We start from the raw sequence: 20,141 nt of genomic DNA, 5'->3' as shown, positions 1-20,141 counted from the left end.
TTGTTTCACAGTAGCAAGGTCTGTGACTGACAGGTGATACAACCCAAGAATTCTGTGTCCTGCATGACTGACAGTAAGGAGACAGACTCAATCTGGCTGGGCCTCAGCCCCAGTTCCCTCCTGCAGAGACCCCCGGGACTGCAGTGAGGCAAGCTTCCTCCTTCCAGCCTGGGGGCTGTAGTGTGTGTGTGTGTGTGTGTGTGTGTGTGTGTGTGTGTGTGTGTGTGTGTGTTGGGGTCTGCATACCTGTGTGTGTGTTTTTGTGTAAGTGTTGGGAGGTCTGAAGACCAGTGTGTGTGTGTGTGTGTGTGGTGTGTATGAGAGAGAGACAGGGGCCTGGAGCCCAGTGTGTGTGTGTGTGTGTGTGTGTGTGTGTGTGTGTGTGTGTGTGTGTGTGTGTGTATGTGTGTGTGTAGCAGTCTTAGATATCCAGGGCCTGGACCACATCTCTTTGTTCTCCTCATGCTGCAAAGCACACTTAAGTACAGGACTTCTAGGCGGCCTTGATAAATATTTGTCTCAAGGGCTTTGCTGCAGTCAAACAGAAACTGCAGATTGACACTCTGGGCTGAGATTAGGTCAGGCTTCTCCTTCTCAGGCCCTTCCCACTGACACCTGGCACCTGGCCTCCCATCTCCACCTCTGTGAGTCTCAGCCTTGAAGGTGGGTTCTGGGGAAGGAGGGGTGGGCATAGTGTATTGTGGGGAAGGACCTGGAAGGTGGCTGCAGAGCCCGACACTAAAGACGATCCCCCACCCCCACATCCCTTCTCGGTGCCCTACTTTAAGGCAAACAGAGCTCACAAGCCCAGGGTCTGTGTGGTGGGGGAGGGGGACACTCCACAGGAGGAGGAAAACAGCCATTCAAGGAACAATAGTGCTGGAGAGGTCTACACAGTAGGCAGCAGACCATCCTGAGCCCGCATCTGACTCCCACCTACCTTTTCTCCTTCACGAAAACTAGGCCTTACTCTACTTTTCTCCATCAGCCGAACCTGTCATTCGGAGCTGCTCCTACATGCCCCCTGTTCTGACACACCAGGAGTACTGTGCTTTCCTGAGAGCAAGCATGGTCCCCTCTGTAAATCAGTCCCTAGAAGTCAGTCAGACAACCAACTGCAAACAGACCAGCCTAACTGTGGCCCCCGGGGAACCGCGGTGGAGCTTGAGACAGAGCTCATGTGTACACTCAGGGTAAAACTTAACGAGTTAGCTGTGTGTGCAGGCTTGTGTGAGCGCAGGGGTGCAAGCCCTTTATGAGGTCGCTATTGCCACAGTTTGTCTCAAAACTATGAAGTCACAGAGACAAGGTGGATAGAAACGTGCCTTTTACTTAGAATGAGACAAGCTTTTCTTTGTTTGTAAATTCTGATTTATTTGTTTGCTTGTTCACGCCTCTGCCTCTCAAATGCTGGGATTAAACACATGCCCCCACACTTGTCTCCAAACTATTACTTTTTAAATTAACTCTAAATTGTTAGACTAGCTGAGGCTGGAGAGGTGGCTCGGTGGCTAAGAGCACTGGCTGCTCCTCCACAGGACCTGGGTTCAGGGTCCAGGGACTCTATTTTTAACACTCCATTCTGTCCTTCATAGGCGCCTGGAACACATTTAGACAAAACACCCATACACGTAAAAATTTTTTTATTAATTTTTTAAAAGTTAGATTATCCTTTAATTTGGTGAGGAAGGATGCAATAAAAATTATGGCACTGGATTTCAATACCAATTATAAAACAGAGGTATCTTCCTCCAGGGAAGCAATAATGTTTAAGGTGGAGAAAGAGTCCTGGAATATGCAGATGACTTACCGAAAACTCACAGACATACTTTTTGTTTGTTTGTTTGCGTCTTCAGGGTCACAAGGCTGCTGGACCGCACTCTGAAATCCAACTCACAGGTCTCTGGCAAAGAAACAGTGGAGTGCTCTCTCAGTGCCAGGAAGTGCCGGGTCCCAACATCTAACTGCTCCCACTTCCTGCTTCCCCCACCCACCAACCGGCCAGGGCCAAGAGGGCAAAACAGCCCCAAGGGCCACGTGCAGAGGTGCATGGAGCACCAGGCAGAAAGCTCTTGGAGGCATTCCTTCTCTTATCTTGATGATGGGGTGTTCAGTGCCCTTTGTGTAACCCCAGAAGGCTTGCGTTGGAGGCAAAGTTTGCAAAAATTGTCTCCGGGCTGTGGCCTTTGCAAAGGCTTTTGCAAAGATTAGGACTGTTTGATAATCAGATAGACTTGGGGCTGAAAGGGACTTTAGAGTTTACCTACTTGGCCCTCTGCCGTCTCCACCCCTCCCCTTCATGTGTGTGTGTGTGTGTGTGTGTGTGTGTGTGTGTGTGTGTGCTGTCTGTCTGTCTGTCTGTCTGTCTGTCTGTCTGTCCCTCTCTATGTGTGTCTCTGTGTGTGTTTCTCTCTGTTTCTGTCTCTGTCTTTGTCTCTGTGTATGTCTCTCTGTCTCTATGTGTGTGTCTATGTGTGTCTCTGTGTGTGTTTCTCTCTGTTTCTGTCTCTTTGTCTCTGTGTGTCTCTCTATGTGTGTGTGTCTCTTTCTGTTTCTGTCTCTCTCTGTGTGTGTCTCATCTCTCTCTCTTTGTGTGTGTCTGTCTGCCTGTCCCCTCTCTCTCTCTCTCTGCAAGAGGGAGTTGCAGCTCACATAGGAACCATGAATCACCCAAGCACTTTTAGGGACATTCACAACCAGGGCAGTCTGGGGACTTTTTTTCTGAACAGATTACAGGTCCTTCCACTGTGACTCCTCACCTTGGCATTCCAGGCTCTTCATTCCTAGTCAGTTTCTGATCCCTCATGTTCTTACACACCAGCCTGGCTGACTTTTTTCATTTGCTTAAAAAATTGCTTTCTTATGTTCATTTAATATGTCTGTGCACTTCACATGCAGAGTGGCAACCAGCTCTTTCCTGGCAATATATGTAGGGCCCTGTTATGAAGCTCTGGCCATCAGGCTTGGCGGACAGACATACCCTCACCTGCTGGGCCATCTTGTCAGTCCCTGCCTTGTATGTTTTGGCAAGGCCTCCTTATGTATCTCAGGCTAGCCAGAAACTCACTGTATAGCCAGGCTGGCCTGCTCCTGCCTCAGGTGGCTATGCACTGGGATTCCAGGTTCATTTCACCACACCAGTATTTTTGGCATTTAGTTTTTTGTTTTTTTAAAAATCGCATTCAAGTGGCAAGAGCTGGCATGCACTACATGCCTCTGAAGTCATACACAGGCTCCCTCTTATCAAACCCTCTACCAGCTGGGTGAGTGCACCATCCTCACCTTACATCTCGGAGGGCAAGTGAGCCAGTGACTCTTTTCCGAGTGACTCTTTGAGTGAACCAGCCATCCTAGCCATTTCCTATGGGTTCAGGTTGACTGTTCCCTGATCTTCCTCTGGCTGGCGCTGTTCTCTATGCCTGCCTTTTCTGCTCACAGGGTCCAGCTCACTCTTCCCAATCCATCGCACCGTTTTACAAGGCCTCCTGGAGGTCCTACACTTCATGCCTAATACAGCAAAGGCTTGTGGGTACCTTTCCCTTTGCACTCTGCTCTGGGACACCCCAGGTTGACCACAGTTATTTCTTGTACCTTCTCAGTACTCATTCCACACAACACATAGGATAGTTTTAAAAATACCTACCAGGGCATGTGACTCAAACATTCCTAAGTGTCGAGTAAGCACCCTTACCAAGGCCTCCCTCACTCTCTGACTTGTGGCCCTGCCTGTGGCCCCAATATGTCATGAATATGCTTGCTGTGAAACGGTCACCGATTCACAGAAAGCCCTGGATATCCGTCCGGCTCCTTTTCTATTTCCTTCAGGTTCATTTTCTTCCATATACAGGCTGCCCAGTCATAGGCAGAAAACTACAAAGCCTTCATTTCCTTACCCATGATGAGGAGGGAAGGGAGGAAGGCGAGGCCCCTCTGAGTCAAATAAACTTTGAGGAAGCATTAAACTCCAGCCTGATGCCACCTACTCCCACCTCTATCCTGGAGGCTGATCTAAACTGGAAGGGAGTGTATATAAAATGATTACACATAGAAAAAATGAGGTACAGGCAGAGCTCTGTGAGTTAGAGGCCAACCTGCTCTGCAAATCTGGGACAGCCAAGGCTGTTACACAGAGAAACCCTGTGTTGAAAAAAGGGAGAGAGAGAGAGAGAATGATGTACACAGATGTGTTTCTACACAAATGGCAAGAGCTACAAACATTTGAAAGTTTTAGAAGCATCATTTTCACAATTATTTTAGAAGAAAAATACTTTTTAATTTGCATGCTTAATTTTTAAATTAATTTTATTCTTTGATAGTTTCATTCCTGTATGCATTTAATTTTAACCCCTCTCCCCCCATCACCCTATCTCACCCCGCCCTTCTCACATCCATGCCCTTCTTCCCACCAAATACGCTTCTCCGTGTATTTGTGTGTGTGTGCATCCCACTGAGTTAATAAGGTCTCCTGCATGGGCGTGGGTTGGGGGTTATTTACAGAGAGCACAGGCAGCTGGTTAGCAGTGGTTAGACCAAAGAAGAAAACACCCCCCTACCACCACCACCACCATTACCTGTCAATAGTCTCAGGGAGGGTGGGGTTTCATGAGTCTCTCTCTCTCCCATGATGAAATGCTGGCAGGCCCCATCCTGCACTGATCTGTGAGGGCAGCTACAGCTAGAGCAAGTTCATGAATGCATTGCTGTGCCCTGTCGCATTGTTACACAGAAGACACGCTTTTGAAATAGTCTTTCCTCACCTCTGGCTCTTGGAATCTTCCCACCCCTGTGACACTTCTTTAACCTATATTTTTTAACCTACATTTTTGATTGCTTCATATACCAATGATTTTGTTATATTTGTTTTAAACTGAAGTAACACAAAGATAATTTATTCCTCTTTCAGGTTTGGTCAGAATTTGTTTATTATTAGAAGCTGGGATGCATCAAATTAAGGATTAATTAATATTAATTCTGTAGCACCCCAAGTCTTAAAACATAAGACTTTCACACCGTGTCATTTGAAAATCTAAATGCAGATGGTAGAGCTGAGCAAGGTGGCACACACCTTTAATCCCAGCACTTGGGAGGTAGAGGCAGGTGGATCTCTGTGAGTTCGAGGACAGTGTAGTCTACAAAGTGAGTTCCAGGACATGTAGGGCTACATAGTGAGACCCCGTCTCAAAAACAAGCAAACAAACAAGCAAAACAAAACAAATAAACACACACAGAAACAAGCAAAAAAGCCTCATGGTAGATTTATAATGTAATTAACATTTTATTAAATATAGTTGTAGAGAATGTTCCTTGATCAGACATTCAAAGGACTCTTCATTTGCCAGGATAAGGAAATGATGGGGTAATTTAGGCACATTAGCACAGGCTGGCTTTCAGCTCTAACCACTGAGAAACATGCATACCCTCCCTCCCTCACAGATCCTCATTTTCAATCTTTGGAGGAAGGGAACTCTGGGAACTGAACCCAGGGCCTTGCCTACCACTGAACTATATTCTCAGCACTTGATTTTTTCATTTTTGTTTGTTTGTTTGTTTGTTTGTTTTGAGTCAGGGTCATACTGCATAGGTCAATCTGGTCTTGAACTCACTAAGTAACCCAAGGTGACTCTGAATTCACAACTCCCCTGATTCTGGGTGCCTAAATTTACAAATGCCTCAGTGTGACCCTTGGTCTGAGGCTCAGTGCTCTGACAGCAAGCAAGGTGGCATGGTGACAGACAGTTAGCAAGGGACAACCAACCACACAGAGGTGTCCCCTGACTTAAGGACTAGCTAAGTCATGAGCACAGTAGTTTGGGGACATTTTTATCCTACTTGGCCCTGGGTAGGCTGGAAGGAAAATTAAAGATAAAATAGATAACATTCTTAACCAACTGAGATTAAAATATCTGAGTTTTGCAAAATTTATGAAGACAAATGGCAGCAAGGACACTCAGAGGCTGACAGTTCACACACACACACACACACACACACACACACACACACACACACACACAAACCCTGTGAAGCTTCCTATACTTGAAGCAAAGGCTAACTTGTTCCACCTACCTAGGAGAGACATTTAGCCAGTTTGCTCAGTGAGTTAAATCAAGGGAGAAGAACACCACCCTCCTTGACCCCACAATAGTTTATTTTTATTCCATGGAATAACCTCAATACACTGCAGACAAGAGTTCGTCTGTAGAACAAAGCCTTGATGAGTTCAATTACGGAGGATTACCCGGAGTCCTGCTTAAAAACATTTTGGCCTTGTGTTTCATTCCCAGGGCTTCAATTACCCCAGCATCATTTATAATCCCCTGACAGTCTTGTAAAGTAGGTAGGTGGCAAGGATTATTCTTTATAGTCTTAAAGCTCTGGTTTGAACAAGACCAAAGTCTGGCAAATGAAATATAATTCACAAATTTCATTTAAAAAAGGGGGGGTGATCAGACACAGAAATCTCCACTTTTGTTAACTGCTTACCCTAAATGCTATCTGATGCTTTTTTATGACAAGAGTATGCAACTTCTTAGTCACATTTTCACCAGGCAGACAACATCTGCTTTGGGGAAAAACAAACTTTTAAAGGAGCTAAATATTGTCGGTTATTTTATTCTTTCTGGAAGGGATTACAGAGTGAAATGGCTTAAAGAGGAAAGCTGGAGGGTTCTCATTCAAGGAGCTGCCCACCACTCCTGTTGCCCAAGAGCTCCTTGATAGCCATCTGAAGATAAATAGTTAATAAAGGTGTTTGGATTGCAACATCTGCTGCCATCCTTGGAAGCTGCCCTTAATTGCAGAGTGGAGCATCAAATCTTCAGAGGGTTTGTGAGACAGAGATTGATTGGGGTCATCAGGTTACCCAGAAGTAAAATCCCATCCTTATCTTTAAAATGCAGTGTCCAATTGATTGTCCCTGGATCATTACACACAGGACATAGAGGTGAAGGCATGGAGGAGAGTGGTCAAACATTATGCTTTTCAAGATATTTTCAAAATAAACCATCGTGGTGCTTTGATTTCTGTGGAGGGTTCTCAACATGGAGTGCCAGCCAAGGCTCAGAGATGGAAGCAGTTACAATATGTGAATCCATCTGACAGATCTGCACCCAAAGAAAAATGTTGCTAGGACCTGGTCTGCATCCTCCAACATACATCCTTAACACAAATACCAAATCTCTCTAAGGAGGGGCAGCTAGATGAAGTTGCAACCCGTAAGTCAGAGGGTCTGTGCTATTCCCAAGCTAAAAAGTCAGAAGAATAAGTGACATGCTTTTACCAATAAGATATACTAGGCATTGACCACCAAAGATCATCTTTCATTAAGTCAGAAGAATGAAATCCATCCAGGTTGTGCCATTTGGTCAACATGTGACCTTGAACAAGTTAGCTTCCTTTCTGGACTGCCATGGCTCCATCATTAAACTGAAGAAATAACCCACATAATTTTTAACATTCTCTTCAGAATCTGAACTGGGAAATCTACTTTGTCTGTTTCAACTGGTAGCTGTACTCTGAGTCTTGTTCTTGGGGCTATGGCTCCTGAATTTGAGAACCTGCATTCCCCCCAAATAGAGACTTTTCAACAGAGGAAGCTCAAGCTTTGATCATTGGTACCACAGCTTCAAAGGACGAGGACATGTGACCCTCCAGCTCTGGAATATTATATTTAGTAGCTTTTGGAGGAAACTGGGGAGTAAATCTGTAGATTCCCCAACACAATCTCAGAAAATCTTGGAGAGCTGGTGCCCTCAAAAGAGGACAAAATGAGGCTGGGAATTGTGGTACACATCTTAATCTCAGCAGTCAGGAAGCAGAGAGAGTTCAAGGCCAGCCTGGTCTACCTAGTGAGACTCTGTCTCAGAAGAAGAAAACAGACAACATGATTCTGAATAATAACTTTATTTTTCTTCCCAGTGCTTTAGAAGGCAATCAGATAAATGCTGCCATACAACCAGGAATGGAAACTTTGAATCTGGTTACCCCAAGTACTAGCTTCGAGCTTGGCTGGAGTAAAATAGGAGTGAAGTTAGGATGAATTTCCACAGTGACACAAAAATACAAGTATCTTTAGGTTGAAGAATATTCAAATTTTTTTATAAATCAAAAATGTCTTTAACCCCACACACACTAGACAAATGACTTTTTACCCACGGGGGCTGTAGAAGTTGGCCTGCTGCCCTCTGAGGTGACTCAGATTGTCTAGATCTCCTCTTCTAAATGAGGAGTCAGACCTGAAAGATAACTCCCAACACTTAGCCTGTCCCTGGGGCCTGCTACAGGAAGCCACTGGATTCGAACAGTCAAAGGAGCCAGCAGCACCTAGGCAGCCTCTACTGAGAACGGAATGTGCAAACAAACATCAGGGTGCGTTCACTGCTATATTTTTTACTTTCAGAAGAGAAGAGAGGCCTTCAGGGCTGTCTGCTTTTTTCTTTTTTTAACACCTAAAAGGTCAGCATTAGAAGCTGGGATCTTAGGTGCTGTGAATGTGAGAAAGACCCCGAAGAGGTCTGCCGACTTTGGGATGCTGGGAAACTATTGGCTATCCTTTCTTCCTAAAACTAAACTCATTAGAGTCACATCTATTTCATCAGTAACAAAAGTTGCAATGTTCTTGTGTCAACAGCTATCTTGTTACAAGGACCACAGAAAGCAGTGTTGTGCAAACAAATGGGGGCGGGGGCTGAGCTGTTTGCAACAAACTTTGCAAAAGATATTTTGGCATACAGCCATGCTACAGGATACTGTTCCACCATTAAACCCATTGCACTTTTAATTTGAAAGATAGTCACACACTTAGAATTGTCATGTGATTTTTATCATTTTTCCTACTCTCCTCCCAATCTTAAATCAGTCAGTTAGGAAAGAAAGAAAGATGAAATATACTCTTAGTATCACTCTTGTTCCTTTAAACAAATGGGTTCAGATTCCTCCTCAACTGTTCACCTGTCTCCGGTCACCATCTCGCAATCTAGTTGCCCTAATGAGCCCTGCACATTTCCAGAGATGTAAGAGGGCTAACAACTGCTTGCTCCCATGCCAAGGCTCGGGTGCTTTCTGTTCTCCAGTAACCCACTAATATATGTATGCCAAATTCAGAATCACACGGTAGAAAGAAGAGAGTCATACCAAGGACACGGTTCAACTTGAGTTTGCTGTTATTCCTTTTTCCACAGGCAGGAAGCTTCTGACTGGCCCACAGCTGAGTTCAAGCATTGTGTGAGGCAATAGAGAAAGCTCCTCAGCATTTGCACTAATCCCCTCTTCGCTAACTAAGCAAGTCAAGCTTAGGGACTAGGGGTGGGAGGAAAATTATATAATTTGAGTTAATTGGTTTGGGGCTACTCAAAGCCCCAGCTGTATTGAGGAGAATTGTTTGGTCTTCAAAACCCAATTAGAGACATTCAGTAGATGTAAAATAGATTTTATTCCTTTTCTTTCCAAGTTGTAGTCAAGAGACTGGCCTCTGTACCATACAGGAAAATATCCTGTCATTACTGCTGCCCAAAGGCATCCCAAAAACAGGTAGGCCTAAAGGCATGAGGGCCGGATATAAAGGAAGAAGCTAAGTAGCTTATTTATTTTACAGGTTCAGGAATGCAGCCCTAGAGATAAGACAGGAACTTCAACAACCCTTGAGGTGCTATAAAATGTATGCTCACTAATCAAATGCTTTGAAGAAACAACCTTGTCTGTTTTTTTCCCCCTGAGTAGAGATTGGTTGGACAGGTCTGAAACGTTCAAGGTTGGCTTATGTAAAGCAACCACGCGTGGCTTCCTTGGTTATCAATGTGTGAGCCGTGGTCACAGAAATTGACTTTCAGCAACCACAGCTTGAGTTTCCATGTGGGCAGTGAGAATCACTGCATGGTTAAAGCAATTTGAAACTTACTATGGTTTTGCTCAAACAGTTTATGCTTAAAACTTTTTTTTTGCTGATGGCCCCCAAAATAATCCCTTTTTATCTCTATTTATTTGGGTTTCTTGAGACAGGGTCTCACTCTATAGTTTTGGCTAGCCTGGAACTCACTATGTAGATCAGGCTGGCCTCCAAATCAAAGAGATCCACCTGCCTCTACCTCTTGAATGCTGGGGTTGAAGGTGTGTACCACCACTCCTGGCCAAGATCATTCCTTTCTGCGGAAGATCTATTTGACCTAAAAAGAAGCTAGAAGGGACAAGTGGGATATAAAAAGCCCCCACCATAGCTTAGGGCAGTTGGTGCACAAATTCTGCTCTTTTCTGAGAGAACACTGTGTGCATAGCATAAGAATGGAAAGAAGATCAAATCTTATCTTCAAAAGATTTGAAACCTCACACAGATGAGACCTACAGAAATGACTGTACCTTTAAGAGTATGGATGCAAATAGGATGTTGAACAAAGAAGACACAGAGATCTATTTAGAGATGTCATGAGCTTTATGGAGGTGGAAGGTGGGTGAGGAAAGCTCAGGGTGGCCTTCGAAGACGTGACTGCAAATGACAGAAGAATCATTGACCACATTCAAGACCCCTCCTGAGCATCATTTTGTTGGGAAAATGTTTCCAAAGAGAAGTAAGAGGCCGGGCGTTGGTGGCGCACGCCTTTAATCCCAGCACTTGGGAGGCAGAGGCAGGCGGATCTCTGTGAGTTCGAGGCCAGCCTGGTCTACAAAGTGAGTTCCAGGACAGTCTCCAAAACAATACAGAGAAACCCTGTCTCAAAAACCAAAAAGAGAGAGAGAGAGAGAGAGAGAGAGAGAGAGAGAGAGAGAGAGAGAGAGAAGGAACAAGAGAAAGAAATAGATGAAGACAGAAAGTCTTCAATGAGAAGTCTGGAAAGAGTGGCACAGTGCTATGAAAATGTAACCATTGGTGGCACGTATCTGCAGGAATGGAAATGCAAACACTGGTGGCATGCATCTGTAGCTGTGGAAATGCAACCACTAGTGACATATATCTGTAGCTGTGGAAATGCAACCACTAGTGACATATATCTGTAGCTGTGGAAATGCAACCACTGGTGGCATGCATCTATAGCTATGGAAATATGACTGTTGGTAGCATACATCGTGGCTGCAACATTTGCAAGATGAGGCCAGAGGATCCCAAGTACAGAGCCAGCCTCAGCTATGCATGGAGTTCAAAACTGCTTGGGCTACATGAGACCCTATCCTTAACAAAAACAAACAAACAAAAAGGAAAGAAAGAATAAAAGGAATAATAATAATAAAAGGCAGAATAAAATGCAGCCATGAGCACTGGTGGGGAACAAATTAAAATTTCATTTGAGAGAGTAGGCCAAGTGCCTTGACTACTCAGATGAGAATCTCATATGTAGCTTTGAGAATGGTAGGAGGCCATCTAACTGTTAGAGGTGGGCAGTGTCAGGATCTGGACTCTGCTTTCTGACCCATTAGGGAAACAAGGCACACTGACTCCCACGACCAGCCAAAGAACTCTTTTTAGGGAGTGGGGTGGTTGAGACAGAGTTTCTTTGTGTAGCCTTGGCTGTCCTGGAATTAGCTCTGTAGACCAGGCTGATCTCGAATTCATAGAGATCCACCTGTCTCTGACTCCCAAGTACTGGGATTAAGGGTGTGTACCACCACTGCAGGACTAAAGGAGCTGATTTCAAGATGAGCTGACTGCTTGCTTTACAATTACAACTGAGTACTTACTGTGTGCTGAGCACCTGACCCCAGAGGCACATTAGTAAGTGAAATCCATGTGTATCCCTGTCCCAAGAAGGAAGTGATTTGCTCCTATGTGGGGCTCGTGTCCCCAAGGAGGGCCAGTTTCTAAACAAGAACTTTTAGTGTACCCCTGTTCTCTGAGAGTTAAGCTGTCACATAAATATGAAAGTACCAAGATGATGATGTTTTCAAATTCAAGGCTGAAGGAGACAGGCCAACAGCGCAAGCTGTCCATGAGTAAAACAGCAATGTCAACATGCAGAGACGCTGCCAAGTAGGCGGGAGTTACCCCAGAGTGGGAGATAGCCCAAAGTCAAAACACATCACAGACTAGAGGCAGTACTTAGTCAAACTTGGAGCAAATGAGATCAAGAATGGTGGACTATCGGGATCACTCAGTGGGAAGGGGTGACTGCCACCAAGTCTGATGATCTAAACTTGATCCCAGGGCACCCACATGGTGGAAGGAGAGAACTGATATCTGCAAATTGTCCTCTGACTTCGTCACACACTCCATGGTGGGTGCCCACTGACATACATAGACATATGTGTTGGCATACATAAACAGACAGATACACACACACACACACATACACATACACACACACAAAGTATGTCTATTTTTAACAGAAAGAAAAGAAATCAACAGCCAGGTAGTGGTGGCACACGCCTTTAATCCCAGCACTCAGGAGACAGAGGCAGGTGGATCTCTGTGAATTCCAGGCCAGCCTGGTCTACAGAATGAGTTCCAGGACATTCAAAGATACACAGAGAAATTCTGTTGTGAGAGAGAGGTGGGGGGGGGCTTGAAGTTACACAAAGAAGAGTGGTCACACATTGTGTAAAATTCTCAAAATTAATTTTTTAAAGGCAGTGATGTAACAGGAAACAATAGAAAAGGAGAATTCAGCTTTGAAATTTGGCATTGTTTGTATGGCAGGAGAGAGACACTGGATTCAGACTTCTGAGACAGTGTCATAAGACGATGGTACATCCTGCCATTTGAACATAATGTCCTCAGACATAAGCAATAGCATGCCTACACTTTCTTACACCAATTGCTAACTACACACAAAGGTTGGCTTCTGGGGTAATGATGGGCCAGATATGAGTTTCCATGTGTTCCCAGATGTGCCCATTCTCATCACAGATCAGTTACTGATACAACACACTCTATAAACAGGATCCTCTTAGGAATTCAGCAAGGGCTGGGCCTGTGGATGAGCTGGCTTCTCCAGGGTACAACCAAACTGTAAAGAGAGCACCATCTACCAGGCCTGCTGTGAGGACATCACCTTCACGACCTACTCCTTACAAACTTCCTACATGGTGTCTAGTATAATTCTGAGTTTATGGGTGATGTTAAGGAAACTGAATAATGCCGCATGGCTAGCAAATGACTGAGCTAGGGTTCAAGTCCAGGTGGTTTGTCAGCTGAGTGACTAGGTACCTAGTGAGCCGCCCCAGAATTCTTCTAGTTCATCAGCATACAGAACACACTGGAGTGACAACAGTCAGGGGATCTCCGAATGAATGACCTCATCAACCTCACATTGCCTGGGTAGCAGGCTAAGACTCTTGTGTCCCTGATCATTCCTAGACTCTCCTAAGGGACCCAGGGCTGGGATCACCTTGCCCATGTGCAGAAGGAGACACATGGAGACGAGGCAGCCTGCAGAGCAGCTCCGGGCAGTCAAGTCCTCTGACTTCTGTTCCCACTCCAGTGGCTTGGAAGAGCACTGCAAGCCTTTCCTCACACTGACACCCATATATGAGCACACCAGTGTCTTCAGAGCATGCGGCATGACAGAGATGCTCAGGATGACCAAAGCGAGGGGCCTCATGGCAGCTACCCACGTCTTTTGTCTGACTCTGATCCCCAAGAGAGGACCAAAATAAGCATAACGTCTCCAATGCCTGCTTGAGGCTGCCTTGACTTAGAACTTTCTCTGTTTTACCTCACACCGATTCTGCCAGGTGGCCACAGTCCTCTGCTTCATTTGACATCATAAGCATCAAGGACAGAACTATCTGATGGCTGTTTCCAGTGTCATGCTGCTGCTCAGCAGGGGATTTCCCCCTTCCTGACAGCAAATGGCCCACTGCGATCTGACCAAGGCCCTTGGTGGGACTCAGTTTCCCCACTGGGAAGAGAAGGGCGTGACCTCCACTAACAGTGACATCTTGATCCTCCCACAGCGTCGGGCTGATTTCTTTTTGATTTTGATCCACTGGAGGACACCCCCAGGCTGCTTACATCTTATTTGCTATTTTTAGCTTTGTGTTGAGAAAGAGCTACAAAATCTAAAACCCCCGAGGAAAACAAGCAGAAAGGTCACACCAAACTCCACTTTACTTCGTGAAAGAGATGGAGTGTCCCCAAGCACAACCTGCAGAGATTAATCCCACCTGTCATTGAAACTTGCCAGGGGAAGGGCGGGGCTGCCCCTGTGGGACCCTAATGGAAGCCCTTGAGGGAGCCGCACTTCTGGATTTTTCTCATTAACTGATCACAGGTGCACCAGCCCCTGCATAATGTGGCCTCCCTGGGCCAGCCCATCAGGGACCCACAGCTGGTGGGCTGAGCCCAAGCTCCCTTTTCTTTCTTTTCTCCCCCTCCTCCCTTTTATTTATCTCTCTACTGAGCCAAACAATTGGGGAGACCAAATCCTAAACAGCCTTTGTCTCTCCTACCCTGTCAGCCTCTTGAAGTCAAAGAAATGAGATTCCGAAGCAAACCCAGGAGACATTCATCTTCCAGAAAGTTAAACAAGGATGGTTGGCTAGAGATGGAAGATAGGGCATGTCTGTCAACATACACTCAACAGAAGATGGGTGCCAGTGGATTAGGAGACAGCATGAAAGCCTCCAGTTCCACAGAGTCACCTGGGTAAGCACCACACAGCCGGTGGTGGGATGCATCCCCGAGGAGGAGGAAGCAGCAGATACCAGCCAGCAAGGCAGTAGCTTCCTGCTCCTGGGTAGGGGACCACTTTGTTCAGGGCACACTGTACCTCCACCTAAATATTCATTCCATGGCAGTGGAAGTAAAGCCGGAGACGATGCAGAGTCTTGGAAAGAAAAGAAGCCTCTGAGCCAAGCTCACCCCTTCATTCTTTGAGCAAACTTTACAGTGCTAGGAAGGGCTGGAGTCTGAAAAGCAGACAGACCTCTGCGGCCCGCAGAGCTCACACATGACTACAAGAGTTCTATAATGAACATCCTATCCAACGTGCTGGGCACAACAACAAGGGAAAGAAACCAGCACGGAATAAAGAGGAGGAAGTGGTGTTTAAAGCAGGCAGTCGGGGAGGTGACATTGAGTTACCTGAGCCACAGGGCAGTCTAGGCTGGATTGCTCCACACACACAGGGGAAGAGCATGGGCAGGTACGAGGCAAGGGCACATGTGGATAGCCTGAGATCAATGGGGGCCACCAGCTTTAATGAATGAGGTGCCAAGCCAGGTCTGAGGTTCATAGCTAGGAAGAGAACCAAGTGTCCAGCACAGCCAACCAGGGAGGCTGGGAGAAAGGCGCCTGAGGGGAGGAGCTTACAGCTTAGTGCACTGTGTTTGATAAAGGAGCAGGCTACCTTTCAGCTGACTGTGGGTTGAGCATCTTGCTTTTCGTTGGCTTCTTGGAGGACTCTGTGCACCTAAGGAAGTCAACTCTGTGTTCCAGAGACTGCCTTATATGTGTTCCATGTCCCTTTCTTCCCTGTCAACTTATAAGGAGGGCTTGGCAACTGGCTGCTGAGGGGAAAGAAGACTGGCTGGCTGGCTGGATATAAATTTATTATAAATTTTATTTATCAACCCTGGGAATGGTAGTATATGCCTAAAATTCTGGAATTTTAAAAGCTAAGACAAGAGGGCTGCTGTAAGTTCAAACCTAGCCTGGGCTACATAATCAGTTCCAGTCCACCCCATATTACCTATCCACTTAAGATTTCATCTCAAAAAGAAAAAAAAAATCAATTTAAAGACTATATAACACACAACTCAAAAATAACAGGATATAATGTTAGGCCTGTCATGTTAGTAATAGTCTGGATAGAGACATATAAAAGAAGATTATGGGAATTGATGCGCACGATTAGAAAGGCCAAGAGGTCTCATAACCACTTGCTCACAAGGTAGAAAGCCAGCTTGAATCTGAAGAGCTTAGGATCAAGAAAGTCAATGGCAGTCTCAACAAAGGAGGGAAGGCTTAAGACCTGAGGGTGAAACGTAAGAGTAGGTGGTCCATAAGTGTAAGTTCTGGCAACTCTAAAGGCCTGAGAACTGGGAGAGCCAGTGTCCAGTGGTCAGAGGAAATGGACAGCTTAGCTTAAGAAGAAAGAGAGCTTCCTCGCTCTTGTCCATCTGTCTGGTGCTGATGCACTGGGAGATACTGCCATGCTGGCAAAGAGGCCCGTTCACTTGCTGCTGGTCTAAGGGCCAATCTCTTCCAGAATCGCCCTCTCGGCACACTAGGAGTAATGTTTTTATCTTGGTATCCCTCAACACAATCATATTGACACATATAATTAACTATCACAACACCATTTATTGTAGATTTCTTACAGCTAAATGAGTCTCAAAATGCTTTCATTGATCTTATTGATCACTGCAGGGATCTTGACTATGCAGACAGCCTGTGGTAGCAGTTAGCAAATGAGGATCATTATTGTAGGGTCTTAGCCCAACTACAGAAGGCTGAGCTGGGTCCCAGGAAGGGTAAGTGCACCGCTTGCCCATTCCCCAACCTCTCAGAACCCGGGAGACAATCAGATGCAGTAGGCAGTCTACTCAAGCAGGAACACCTTTGTTGTCCCACAGAAAGCATCTTTTCAAGGAAAAAACAGCCAGCCAACGGTTTTAAAAGTCAGTCTATCATGCGCCTAGGTACCCTCTGCTTTACCTAGTGAACAGGAACTGTTCATGTAGTGACCGCATCTGGTTCCGTCTAGGCAACCAATCATCTTTTTTGTAAACAACTCAGGACTTGCCCATCTGACTTCCTCTCAACGCCATCTTTGATTGGCTTGTGTGTCCTACAACTATGATGTGAATATGGGTTATTATTTTCATTTAAATGATAAGACAGAGTGAAACAGTAGCAATGTACAGGAACTTGTTTTGTTTGTTTGTTGTTTTTTTGTTTTGTTCTTTTGAGACAGGGTCTCACTTTGTAGCCCACAATGGACTTCAGGCTGTCCTCAAAACGTTTTCCAATCCTTCTGCCTCTGCTTCTTGAGTGCTGGGGTGGCTGGGGTGGGACGATGCAGACCGACGACGATGACGATGACGACGATTTTATCTTTCTGTCCGTGTCATGAGAAAGCTTTGCAGCTTCCTCATCACTTTTACAGTTCAGATATCAGCAAAACAGTTCACCTGTCTCTGATGACTAGCCCATTCCCTTGGTGTAAACACACACCACGGCTCATCTCAGGTATCCAGCACTGCAGAGATGGGTAAAGATGGACGCCTCTGTTGAGCACCTCTATCTGCAAAGCAGATAAAACAGATGTGAGTTTCAGCACAGCCCTGCATCTTGTTTGTTTTTCCTCAAGACAGGGTTTCTATGAGTTGGTCTGACTGCTCTGGGACCCACTCTGTAGACCAGGCTCGGCTCAAACTCAGAGATCTGCCTAACTCTGCCTCCCTTGTGCTGATATCAAAAGCAAGTGCCACCATGCCTGGTCAGCCCTGTGTCTTATTCGTGTGTGCTGCAGTCTTCACAGCAGACTTTGTGGGATCAGGATCCCTTTCCACGGGAGCTGTGTGAAGTGGATGGTGATTTCCTGTTCAAAACAAGTATTTTATTTATTTATTTTTATATCATGTGCACATTTGTCTGTGTGAGGGTGTTGTATCCCCTGGAACTGGAGAGCTGCCATATGAGTGCTGAGAATTGAACCCAGATCCTCTGGAAGAGCAGTCAGTGCTCTTAACCTCTGAGCCATGTCTCTAGGCCCAAATGATGGTTTCCCAAAGGCGTTAACACTGGAAAGCCTGCACAGAACCTCATCTCCGTACCAGAGCTTTATAGGTCAGGCCACTTGAGTACCCAGGCTGCTGTAACTGGCAGAAGTAGAGCTCAGCACACTGGAGTGGATGGGACGGCTAGTCCGACCTCAGCTGACCACCCAGCGCCCTCCTGTCATACAAAGCTCCTCGTTGTTAGGTAATTTTCTATCACTGAGATAAAGCACCAGGGCTAAGGCAACTTATAGAAGAAGGGGATTATTTTGGTTTACAGTTCCTGAGAGTTACAGTCAGTAATGGTGAGGGCAGCGTGGCAGCACTGAAGCAGGCTGCAGGCGTGGCAGCAGGCGTGGTACAATGGTACTGTGGCAGCAGGCATGGCAGCAGGTGTGGCGCAGTGGTACCGTGGCAGCAGGCTGCAGGCATATGACAGGAGCAGAAAGCTGAGAGTTCGTTCTTAAACCAAAAGCATGAGGCAGAGAGAGTGATCTGGAAATGGCACTTTTTTTAACATTGCAACAGTGGCTATAATAAACATTTATCTAAAATGAGGCATCTACAGACTTAGACTGTGATTCAGGTTGAAACAACTTCATAAAAATAAGCAGAGACCAGGCATATCCACAAATCTCAACCAAAAGATCACTTCTTTGCCCATATCCTCTCTTTTCTTTGCCAAAGAACCTCCTTCAGATGGGATTCAAGGAGGATTTGCACTCTTCATGTTTTGCCCATTGCTCCATAGGCAAGATCTGACACCACAGGTCAGGTCCAGGGCTCTCTTAACCCAAACCATTCTGTTATTAGAAAGGTCCTCAGGAAGCCTTCTTGGATTTTCTTTCACATCTTCAGGCTTATGTATTGGATCATCTCACTAATGAGTATTAGTCATGTATCATTAACTTCAGTTTGTTGCAACCTGTAGCACTACCAAAATCATTTTCGAATACCGTCCCGCCGCTTGCTTGGCACGGCAACAGCAGGCCTGCCCACCAGTTTGACCTGATAGTGGCACCTGACTTTTAATTTCAAAGTGGGCCCCATTAACGTGCTTCCTGCTTCAAGGAAGCACCCCGCACCTCAAGCCTGCCCAAACATCAAACAGGGAGCCAAGCGTTTAAACGCCAGAGACAAAGAGGACAGTTTCCATCCAAACCACCATGCTAATCTATAAGGAACAAGAGAAACAAATGCCACCATGCCGTTCAGAGAGACCTGAGATAACTAGTGGATAGTGCATTTGTTTCTGTGTTTGGATGAGATACAATGCAATATGTTATGTGCTGTTTGAACGACTTGAGGGTACCTAGAAAACTGTCAAAAAATACATAAAGTATATACTGCTGTGTTGTGTTAGCCTGTAGAAACATACTAGCTATACACAGAATGAGATTTGCTCATTTTTTTCTAACCCTTGTATTTCATCTTCCTTCCCCCATGGGATAGATACTTCTATGGCTTAGCTGAGGTTGTCCCTTCCTCCTACAATGCCCCTCCTTACCCTTCCTCTATCAAATCAAGACTCAGATACTATGAAATCCTTGCTGTGAGGGAGGCACAAGCTGCCCAGAACCTCGTAGGCCTGTGTGTAGAATAATGCAACCTGTGTCATGAATTTTAGTTCCTGCCAGCAGGCAAACCATACTGTCTTCAGTTTTCAACCTGTCTCCTCGGGTCCTTAACAGCGAGATAAATAGCACAGCAATCATCTAAGCCTTCAGTGATGTGTAGCTTGGTGCGGCTATGACTCAATGCTTTGCCACATTTTTTCATCAATATCCAGGCAGCATACCACCTCATCCTTCTGCAGCCTCCACCTGGCGTGGCTTCAAATGGCACTACAAGGGAAACAAATCTCCTAAAGCTCCTAGAAGGTAAATAAGTTATGTTCAGATCGCAGTAGCCTTCCAAAGCAACAGACTCCACAACCTGAGTTAGCACGACACCAGCACAGGGTGAGGACAGCCAGGATCACCTCCAAGTTCTTGCCAAGGTCAGCATGAGGAGACAGAGCACCACAAGCCCTACAGGAAGGTGGCCTGAATCTGTCACACCATCCATGTAACCTGCTTTCCCCATCCCCCTACTTCCTCATCTATAAAATGAACATAATAAGCACACTACTCTCAGTATACAATGGGGTGATTGTGAGGACTTCACGCAGTAACACATGTGGAATGGCAGTCACTATTCGTGGTGAACAGAATAAAGACATTATATTATTATTGTTATTATTATTAAGATGGTGGGGCAGGGAAGAAGCAAGCAGGGCTGAAGAGAATGAGTGCTCCCTAGGAAATGGGAGTGTGGTCTCTAGCCACCTCTCTCCCTGTTTAGTTCTGGGCCAGAGGCTTAATCACTTTCCTTCTCTGGACACGCATTTTCTCACTTGTAAGATTAGGTTCTTGGCTTAGACCAGTTTTCCAATCCTTCGGGGAAGTTTCCTTAGAAATGGGATCTGCTGGCCCACACTGAGTCAGGCTGAGACTGCA

General features: G+C 45.7%; 1 pseudogene; it reads right to left on the bottom strand.

Moving 5' to 3' along the window:
• Window positions 1–18,291: 18,291 nt before the first annotated feature.
• Window positions 18,292–18,693, bottom strand: LOC101825137 (annotated as a pseudogene).
• Between the last annotated feature and the right edge of the window lie 1,448 nt (window positions 18,694–20,141).

Source organism: Mesocricetus auratus, unplaced genomic scaffold (genome assembly GCF_017639785.1).
Source record: "Mesocricetus auratus isolate SY011 unplaced genomic scaffold, BCM_Maur_2.0 Super-Scaffold_100008, whole genome shotgun sequence".
Classification (NCBI taxonomy): Eukaryota; Metazoa; Chordata; class Mammalia; order Rodentia; family Cricetidae; genus Mesocricetus; species Mesocricetus auratus.
The sequence above is the reverse complement of the archived record's forward strand: the minus strand, read 5'-3'. Positions and strand labels throughout refer to the sequence as shown.